We start from the raw sequence: 10,081 nt of genomic DNA on the forward strand, positions 1-10,081 counted from the left end.
TGCTGAGAGATGGAGTCCCCTCTAGTGTGCCAGGAGGGTCAGCCCATCTTCCTGGACTGAAATAAATGGACCCAGGTGGTTCTCCCAGCCTCAAATGCGCTTTTCTTTTCCAGAGAATTGCTTCTCATCTGTTAAGGCCCAGGCATGGTGTAATGTCTTTCTGTTTCCCTCCTTGGCATCGCTAAAGGGCTCCTTCTACACTCCCCTTGCGATTAGCAGAGGTTGGTGCCCCGCTCTGGGGTGGCGCACATCACCTGGTGCTGCAGGTCGCTGCTGTTGTGTGTCTCTCACTGGACTGTGAGTTCCTCAAGGGCAAAGGTCACCTCTTTATCCTTTTTCAATCTCCCCAGCATCTGGCACATTAAAGCTGTCTAGGAGAGTGACAGTATCGGACCTGTGTTTTGAGGCAATTCCACTGGCAGCGATGTGGAGGAAGGCTTGGGGAGTGAGAGGTGAGGGACAAGGAGACTCTTCCAAGGTGCTTGGCAACATTCCCACTGAAAGACGATGAGGTTCTGCAAGAAGTCAGTAGCAGAGAGAATGGCAAAAAGGGAATGGAGGTAGAATCATGAAACTTGAGCAGTGGGTTAGATGGTGGGGAAGAGGGGAAGGAGGACTGGAAATCTGGAAACCTCTAGAGCCTCCTTACTGGTCTTTTGGCATTAGTCCTTGCTCTCCTAAGAACTATACAGGCTGTTTTCAACACAGTGGCCAGTGAGTTGATTAAAAAATTAGAATTATTTTCTGCTTCCCCTCAAAACCTTCCAATTCTTTCCTGGTGATCCTTACCATAGTTCTCACAATGGTCTATAAGGTCCTACTTGCTCCAGCCCCACCCCTTGCCTCCTTTCCTACTGGAACCCAGTTCCCACTGCCCTCTCCCTTGCATCCTGTGCTCCAGCTGCATGTCGCACGCTCCCATCCCAGTTTCTTTGCACGCTCCATTCCCTCCGCCTGGAACCCTTCCCCCAGCTAGTGCCCTTGCTTCCTTTGGGTCTTTACCCAATTGACACCTCTTCACTGAGGCCTTTCCAGGCCACACTGTTTAAAAGTGCAAAACCCTCCATCAATTCCGAGGCTCCTTCCCCCTTTACATTGTTCTTTTCCCTCATGCTGTCTAACATGCTATGTATTTCAGTTATTTTTCTGTTGGCCCTGTTAGACTGCAAGCTCCATGAGGGCAGGGATTTTTGTCTGTTTTGCTCACTGCTCTATCCCAGGGCTAAGAACAGGACTTATCCAGCACAGAGCTGAACAAATGCTCAATAAACAGTGGTGGATTGACTGACTGGATTTTCATGACTTGAGTCATAAGCTCCTTGGACATAAGCTCCTTGGACAAGGCCATAAGCTCCTTGGATGTAAGGATTCTCTCATGACCCATGTAGCACCTATCAGGTTTTGGGCATGTGGCAGATGACCAAGTGGACCCTGGGGAGTGAGTTGTCCTAGACTTGACCCCCTAGGGCTCCTTTTATCTCCTATTCGCCACCAACTTGCTGACCTGCTTACACCCTGCCAGAAATACAGTCTGGATGGATGACAAGCTGGGGTCCCGTGAAGAATGAGCACATAAAACGCAGTTCAGCAAAGACACCACTGCTGGGTAGCTACACAGGCAGTACTGAAGAGTAGTCATTTACGGGGTCAAGATCATACTAGATTTCCCACTTTGTGAAGTGAAGCAGATAAAGTCTACCTTGTTGAGATGCTGTAAGGATCGGGCACGATGAATGTGACACATCCGTGGCAATGCTTGTACCTAGCGCGTGCCCAGTAAATGAGGGCTATTAGATGATGAAATGGGGTCAGTACTCCCCACCATCCAGTGCCGTGACAATGTTGATGGTAATGAATATGTGACTCATTACAGAGCCCAAGGCCACTTGGCAGCCTTACCTGCCGCAGGTTCTGAGGACACAGTTATTTCTTAAGGCTTCGAGCAAGACCTTGCCAAGACCCACTCAGGCATTTCACGCAGCTCATTTCCTTCCTCATCCAGCAGCATCAATGACTTTAGACATTAAACATTAGAAGAATGTATCTGTGTCATACTTTAAAACTGATTAGGACTGGGTCCAAAAATAATGTCAAAAGAATTCCCCAGTTCCCAGATAATAGCCACTGCTGTGAGCTGTTATAATATCACAATTAAAACAAGAGGGGTGCTGCCATCTTCTCTTCTCTTTCTCCCCTTTTTATAAGGAGAAAAATGTGTTGTCTCTACCACTGGTGAACTTAAAAAAAACAAACAAATCTTTGATCAATCCCATGAAATCGCATATTTTGACATGGCCTGACTTTTCCTCTGAACATTTTCCTTTTCCTTTTCTTCCTTTTGCATTTCAAAATTTCCCTCCAATTATTACTTCTGTTTGGCTCCTCCCCCGCCCCTTTCTGTTTGCATCTCTCTCTTCTTTGCCTGATGTACTTAGCCTTCAGTGAGTTGCTTTATGTTCACCCCCACTAGTCCTTCCAAGTGGGATCCCAAGTTCCTAAGCTCCTTTCCCCTCCTGTGTAATATTAATAGCTCTTTTGGCCTTTAAGTTATAGTTGATGCCACCTTGGCTCAGAAAGTTCCTAGCTTCACTTTTCCACCAAGTCCATTGAGTTTAGAAGCCCTGGTGCCTTCTGTTTAATGGTTAAGGGCTTAGAGAGACTCTCAGACTAGGAAAAAGGCATGTTCAGTACATCCTTGCTCCCTTACAGCTGGAAAGTGTTAACATGCAAACAGCGCTTTACAAATACTCAGCAGAGACTGAAATACCCGAAAAAGAAAGTGCTCTGCCTGTTGCTGTGTCCTTAAGGGCGATGGTGAGGCCAAGAGAGCGCAGTAGAGGCCGCGGCTGGTGTGGGTGACCCACTAGCCCCAGGCCACAGGTTTCAGAGGGGGATCCCGCCACTCCTTCTCCTGTTGTGACCCTCATCTCCACCTACCCCAGGTGCCCAGCTCACCTGGCCTCTGCTCCAGCCCTTTGGCAAACACAGCATGCCCGACAGAGCTGGACCTTGGCCCACTGCTTCTCCGTTGCCAACCAGCCAAGAGAACACCTGCTTTTCATTCTCTTCAGGGGAGTGTGAAGTTTCCCCTTGGGAAGAAAACCTGTGTCTGGGCTATAACCCTTCCCCCTCTTTTATTTATCGATCTAGCCTCACTCCAGAAGGTGTCCCGATGAGCCCCAACCTCTGCTCTTCGTGGCCCAGGATCACCTTGAGTTTCTGCAGTCAGTGATGGAGGGTCCGCGGTGCGCAAGTTGCCTCTATGGTTTTGTTTTCCTTTGTCTGCATTTGGTTGGCATAAACACTTCTGAAAAATGGGCTGCAGCTGATGCCTTTTCATTTGGTTCCCGTTAACGAGAGGTTTATAAAACGACTCTTACTATGCAGAACACATGTTCTAAGTATACAGTTACTTGATGGATTGAAACAGTGCTGAGAGAGGCGGAACACATGTTTTGAAATATTCCTAAAATACATAATTACTCCATGGACCAATTGCGTACATAATATACATTTTAATATACCATTTAACTGCTGTTTACCTAGGAGACAGAAACCTTTCTGGTCTCTCGGGTTAAACTATAGATTTTTAGAAACCCTCTAAACACTTATTTACTTGATTCATTCTCGTCTCTTGGATGATGAATCCTTTTCCAAAGAAGCAGCTTTACATGAAAAACAAGAGAATTCAATGCTCGGAGGTAGAGGCTACTAATGAAAAAATCAAAGGTTTTACCTTTCATGACTCAGGGATCACAATCCCAAAGATAGGCTTAACCCAAAAGCCCTAAAATTAATCCACATCACTGAAACTCACCCCCTCCCAACACACCTGAATATTTTTTCATCATAACCCTTTCTGATGAAAATGTTTACGTTGCACGATAGCAGCTTATATGGCTGGAGAGCTCCATTTCTCCAAATTTATTATTATTGCCAACCATCTCTCCTAGTCCAAGGGAGAGCTCATAATCTTCCCCCCCAGAAAACTTGCTTCTCCTCCCAGGTTCCCCGTTTCAAGAAATGGCACCAATATCCACCAGTGTTCATGGCAGAAAGCAAAATGCCATTCTTTACTCTTTCCTCCTGCCCTCTCTCTCTCTAGTACCTTCATGCAATCAGAAGCTATCTGGGCATGTTATTCAGCTTCTCTGTGCCTCAGTTTCCGTATCTATAAGAGGAGGATTATAATAGTACAGACCACATAAGGCTGTCACTGTAAGCTTTAAACATCAAGTGCCTCACACAGAGTAAGTGGTGTGTAAGTGTGTTCCTCTTTTTCCTCCTCTCCTCCATATACGTTATCTTTATAATCTGTCTGCTTCTCTCCATCACCACAGCCAATGCCCTGATTCGAGCTGCCATTCTTCCTCACCTCTGTCCCTAACTGGCTTCTGAGCATTCACTCTTTCTGACCACACCCTGCCCCACTCCAATCCATTCTTTGCAAGGAAGCCAGAGCTGTCCCCCATGTTCAAATCGGAGCATGCCTGAAAGCTCCTCCATCATTCTGAGGATAAAGACCAACTTTTAGAAATGGTTTTCCAGGCCCTTCATGATCTGGCCCCTGGCTCCCACTCCAGCCCTGTCTGAACTCTAGAAGGTCTTGGTTACCAGAAGTCTGACTTCAGCATGAGTGACACAAAACGGTACACATGAAGGATTATGAAGCCTGGTCCTGCGACAAGGGGACCCTCTCAACATGACAGTTTCCAGAGAGCTCGGAAAACCGTGCTGTCTCCCCCAAATCCTTCCCCTACCAAAAGCCTATGACTCTACTGTTAGTTTTCTTGGCCTCAGGAAACAACAGTACCCTTGAGAGGGGCAATACTTCCCTCTTATCTGTCGTGGACACCTGGCTTCTCATAACAAAGTATAGAAAAGTTTGGTTCATGCCCCAAGAAAGAACTGGGCATAGGCTAACAGGGGTTGGCCACCCTGTTTAAAATGACAAACCACAGTCACCCAGGAAAGCCTCTTAGTCTTGTGAGGGAAGTGGACCTGGTTCCTCCCAGGAGAGAGAATCAGAAGAAGCCACAGAAGAATGGTTCTCATTCTGTGTGCCTCAGACTTCCGTGGGGGGCATCTTAAAACACATTGTGGGTCCCACCCCAGAGATTCAGACTCAGAGGACTGGGGGTGGATCAGGGGTGGGGTCAATGGGCCTGTGAGGAACTACCTGGGCCCGGACTTCACCCTGAGACCATGACATCTCTGTGGCTGGTGTCATGGCAACACCTGAGCTTTACCTGCTTTATCTGCCCTCAGGCTGGGGGGGCAGAATGAATGAATGAAGGTCAAGGAATGAAGCCTGCAGCCTAACAGATGGGGGAGGCCAGCTTCAGCAAGAGTGTAACCACGAATAGCGCTCACAGAAGCAGCTGCACCAGGGATAGCTAAGGGCGGGGGGGGGGGGGGGGGGCGGGAGTGGGGCGGGTATAGGGGTGGAGGTACCCTTTTGTCCTGGCACCTCAGAGCCATTCGCTCCGCGCCTGGCAGAGCCTTTAGCTTCCAAAGATCCAGGATCAGAGCCACCAGCCTTGAATTCTCTGAAGGCAACCTTCCCCTACCCCATTAGCAACCACCAACATCTGTGTCTGTGTTGATCGCCCTCAGGGCCACTCACCCTCACGACGGAGTCCTGTTCTCTGCTGGGAAGACTGAAGACCATGAGCTTGGGGCTCACATTTTCACGTGCGTGAGAGAAGGTTTTAATGGTAGGAAGGTAGGCAAGAGGGAAGTGAGAGGGACAGAGCCCCCAGAAGGTGAACAGGAACAGACAAGAAGGGGGATGTAACCCCTGTATGGCATCTGTTTCCATGGTGATGGCCCAGAAGGAGAGCAGAGGTCTCGCTGGCCACTGACCATCACAAAGACTTTCTATTTGCTGTAGCAGCAGAGGGGAGGGAACAGTCAAAAACCATCATTCATGACTGTAGATTTTTAGGCAGAAGGTGCCAGGCAGGGCCAGCTTATCTGAGCAGGGGCGACAGATGCTTGGCCAGACCCACTAGTGCTTAAGAGGATGAAATTGGAGGCAGAGAGAAGGTTAGCCTAGGGGTTGGGACTAGGGCAGGTGCAACGACTGGAATGGAATTGGGAGCTCCTTCCCAGCACAAGTCAACTGGAGCAGCTGAAGCCATGTGCCCTACATGACAGCCAGCAGTCCAGTAACCTGGGAGACCACTTTAGTTTCCAGGGAAGTCTAAGAGGTGGTGATGCAAAAGTTAAGCTTATCTGGTGCAACAGCTGACAAGGCTGAGCTTGACAAGTGGAAGAGCTGCATGATGAGACATACAAGGATGTCTACAGCAGAAGCATGATAGCAGAGGATACTAGCAAAGATTGAGGTATGGATTCAAATCCTAGTTTGGTCTCTCACCAACTCTGTGACCTTGGGCAAGTCACTTTTGTGACTTTCATTTTTAAGAGAGGAAAATAATAGTACCTAGCCAATAAGGTGCTTATGAGATTGATAAGAAATAAAAAACATGTAAAGTGTTCAGCATCTTGCCTGGCGTATTGTGAGCACTAAATTTATTATTATTGCCAAGCAATGATGTCTATGAGATATAGATATATATATATATATATATATATATATTTTTTTTTTTGGCAATGCCATGCAGGCCACGCAGTGAAAGCACCAAGTCTTGACCACTGGACTGCCAGGGAATTCTCGATGATATATTATTAAGTGAATAAATAAAGCACATGTATGGCACAATCCCATCTCTGTGAAGAGGAACCGCTGTATTTCTCTCTGTGTGTGTATTTATAAACACATGAAGAAAAGTCAGGAAGTATCAAACTGTTAAGGGTGGTTAATTCTGGGGAGTCGAATTGGGGAAGTGGGTAAAGGGATTTCGCCATTTCACTTAAGCATCTGGACTGTTTGGGTATTTGCGGGACGGGGGGGAGGAGAGTGAGGAAGGTAAGGAATGTGGAGGTGGAAGGCACCCTTCTGTCTTAAGGGGCTGTAATCTGCAAATGAGGCTTTGCCAAGGTCTCAGTACTTACTTATTTGTCCAAGAACCTCATGTGTGTCCTTGGGTAACACTCACAGTGCTTTCTCACTGTGAGTGATACTGTTTACAAGGCACACACTGCCTGCCTGCCTGCTTCCTTTGTTTAGTAGCCTTTCTTTCCCCATGGCCAGGGCCACCTGCCTGACCTGGCCCTAGCTAGGGCCTAGCCCAGTTCAGGCTCTACACCAAACTAGAACCCAACTGGGAAACTATGAAGAGCTGGAGACAAATTCTTTGGTGCTCAGCGTTGGGTGAGGCTTGCTGCATTGACCAGAGTTTCCTAATTCTGAGTGCTGGGTGTTACAGAGCCCATTTTCTCCTTCCTTTTAGTAATTGAGTAACCCTGGAGTAGGCTGAATAATCCCCCCTCCCCAAATATCAGGTCCTAATCCCTGGAACCTGTAAATGTTACCTTTTTTGGAAAAAACATCTTTGCAGGTGTGATTAAGGATCTTGATAATCTGGATGGGCCCTAAAAATGCAGTCCCATGTATCTTTATAAAACAGAGGTAGAGGGAGATTTCATCCTGACAGAAGGGAAGGTGATGTGACCACGGAGGCACGGATTGGAGTGATGCGGCCACAAACCACAGAATGCCAGCAGCCATCAGGAATTGAAAGAGGCAAGGAAGGGATTCTCCCATAGAGCTTCTGGAGGGAATGCAGCCTTCACAACACCTTGATTTCAGCCCAGTGATACTGATTTAGGACTTCTGGCCTCCAGAACTGCAAAAGGATAAATTTCTGTTGTAGAGACTACATTTCCCAGTTTCTTTGACAGCTGGGAGTAGCCATATGACTAGGTTTGGCCAATGGGTAAAAGTGATGTATGCTACTTCTGCCTCTTGAGTTTCAAATAAAGTTTCTTGCCCTCCCTGTTCTCTTTCACCCCTGCTATGGGCTGGACTCCGACATGGTGCTGGTAAGCCAGCTGAACCAAGAGGAGAAGACAGCTGGAACAACAACCTCAGACACAGTGAAGGGAGCCGTGAGCAGGGGATGGCTTCCTGGGTTCCTGGACAACCTCATGGAGCTGTGGTACCCTTCCTGTTTCGCAGTGTTGCATGAGAGAGGAATAAAATTCTACATAATGGAAGCCATGTTATGTTGGGTTTTTTTGTTACAGCAGCTATAGCCAGGTATACCCTAACTAAAACACTGGGCTTCCGACTTGTTCTGATCATCTCGGCCTCTACCTGCCTATAAATCCTCCCTAAAACCTGTGCCACGGTCCTGGATCCTGTTGACCTTACAGCCCCAGGGTAGATGATCATCTTCCTGGATTTCTGAAAGTCACCAACTCCAGGATTATCGATTGCCATACTTTGCCTGTCTGTTGGGGCACCTCCACTGTTCTGCATGGAAGTGCCTATTGCAGACTCCTTACTGGCACTAAGTTTGCCCGTCACCATACCCTCTGGATGCCTGGTTCTACCCTCATTGCTCCTTTAGCTAGCTGTGTCTCCTTGGGGTCTGTCCACTCCAGGAGGAAAATTTGCTTCTAGGTTCTGACTCCTCCTTGTGCATCCTGTCCTATAGCAATTAACTAGGCCACGCCTGGCTATGTCCTGAGATATGTGGGGAAAGGGTTGCCAGGCTCCTGACAGGAAACACACAATACGAGACCTAAGTCTCCCGTGACACTTCCCTAGCCAGCCCTGAAGCCAACTAGTATCTGTTTGCAGTGTCAAACCAGCAAATGACTACATGGGGCTTTGGTAACAGAGATACATTTCACTGTTTGTTGACTTACACTTATGTTTGCTTTCCTTTACACAACTTTACAGTCGATAATGTATCATCAGAAACTGAGGTTGGCCTGAGGATGTGTACTGCTTCAGGAACACACATTTCAAACTTGGAATGTGCACAGGTCTGACTTCAGGTAAAGAGTCACCTGGGCTCCTGGTGAGAACTGCGTTTGATTAACTCTAAGCTGTGGAAGGAAACTCATCCAGGGTCCTGGATCAGGCAGCTACTATTTATTTATGCAAAACATTAAGACAAAGTCATTAAAGCCCCCATTCCTAGTAGTTGTCTCAGAAATTGCAATCCCTGGCTGAGCAATCAGTTTTGTACAAAGCAAGAAGATATTTGGGTTAGTAATCTTGAGTTTTTATGACTCAATCAATATTTTGGTTGCTGCAGGCTGCTTTGCTACTGTAAATTTTGAGTACAGTGCTTGTGGGGTGTATAAATATTTAGCTAGCCATTGAAGCATCAATTAATGAAATCATTTCTTCTGTTCTTTAATTTAGAAGATAACGTTGGTAGTGTACTAGCATGAGGTGTTTATTTCAGCGCCTATTATGGATGGGAAACTAAATTGCTACTGTGCTGTATGGTTTATTATTTTGTCCCTTTGCATATCCATCTCCCTTTGCATATTATCTCTCTTTTAGATGCATCTCCTTCAAATAGATCTTGAATAACCTAGTCACTTGCTTCAGATGGTTTTGACCTGATTTTAACTTTACAGCCATACTTCTCTGTTTTAAGATTTGCAGTGTTTTGTGTGTGTGTGTGTGTGTGTTTGTGTTGTGTGTGTGTGTTTGTTACTATCACTGATGTAACTAGGAGTCACAATCAGGACTGATCACTAAGCCCTTCCTTTTAGAATGTGATGACTTTAAAACAGAAAAACCTGCATGAGTCCAAACCTATCACTATTAAATAAATACCAAAACAGTCAAGTAAAGTGAAGCCTTCTTTCAACTGGTTGTTTTGTCTAAATCAAGGTTTCGCAAAATGTGTTCCTCAGCATACGTATTGGTGGGATGCTAAAAGGATTCTATTTTGTTTCTATTTGGAAAGTCAAGTGAAGAAAAAAAAAAAAGTGGTACAATCCGGTTATTAGTCTCTTCTCCAGCCAAGAGACATCTTGAGGGTGAAGGACTAAACATCCTCTGTCCTGTGTTTTTCAGGCTGAATTATTAAGAGGTTTGTAGCCCTGACAGTGTCCTAGAAAAGAACTATCAACTATTGTACGTTTTTCTAACATGTGATTGCTTGGTCCTGGCATTTGGTTGTAAAACTGAATCAATATGACAAGC

Source organism: Eschrichtius robustus, chromosome 15 (genome assembly GCF_028021215.1).
Source record: "Eschrichtius robustus isolate mEscRob2 chromosome 15, mEscRob2.pri, whole genome shotgun sequence".
Classification (NCBI taxonomy): Eukaryota; Metazoa; Chordata; class Mammalia; order Artiodactyla; family Eschrichtiidae; genus Eschrichtius; species Eschrichtius robustus.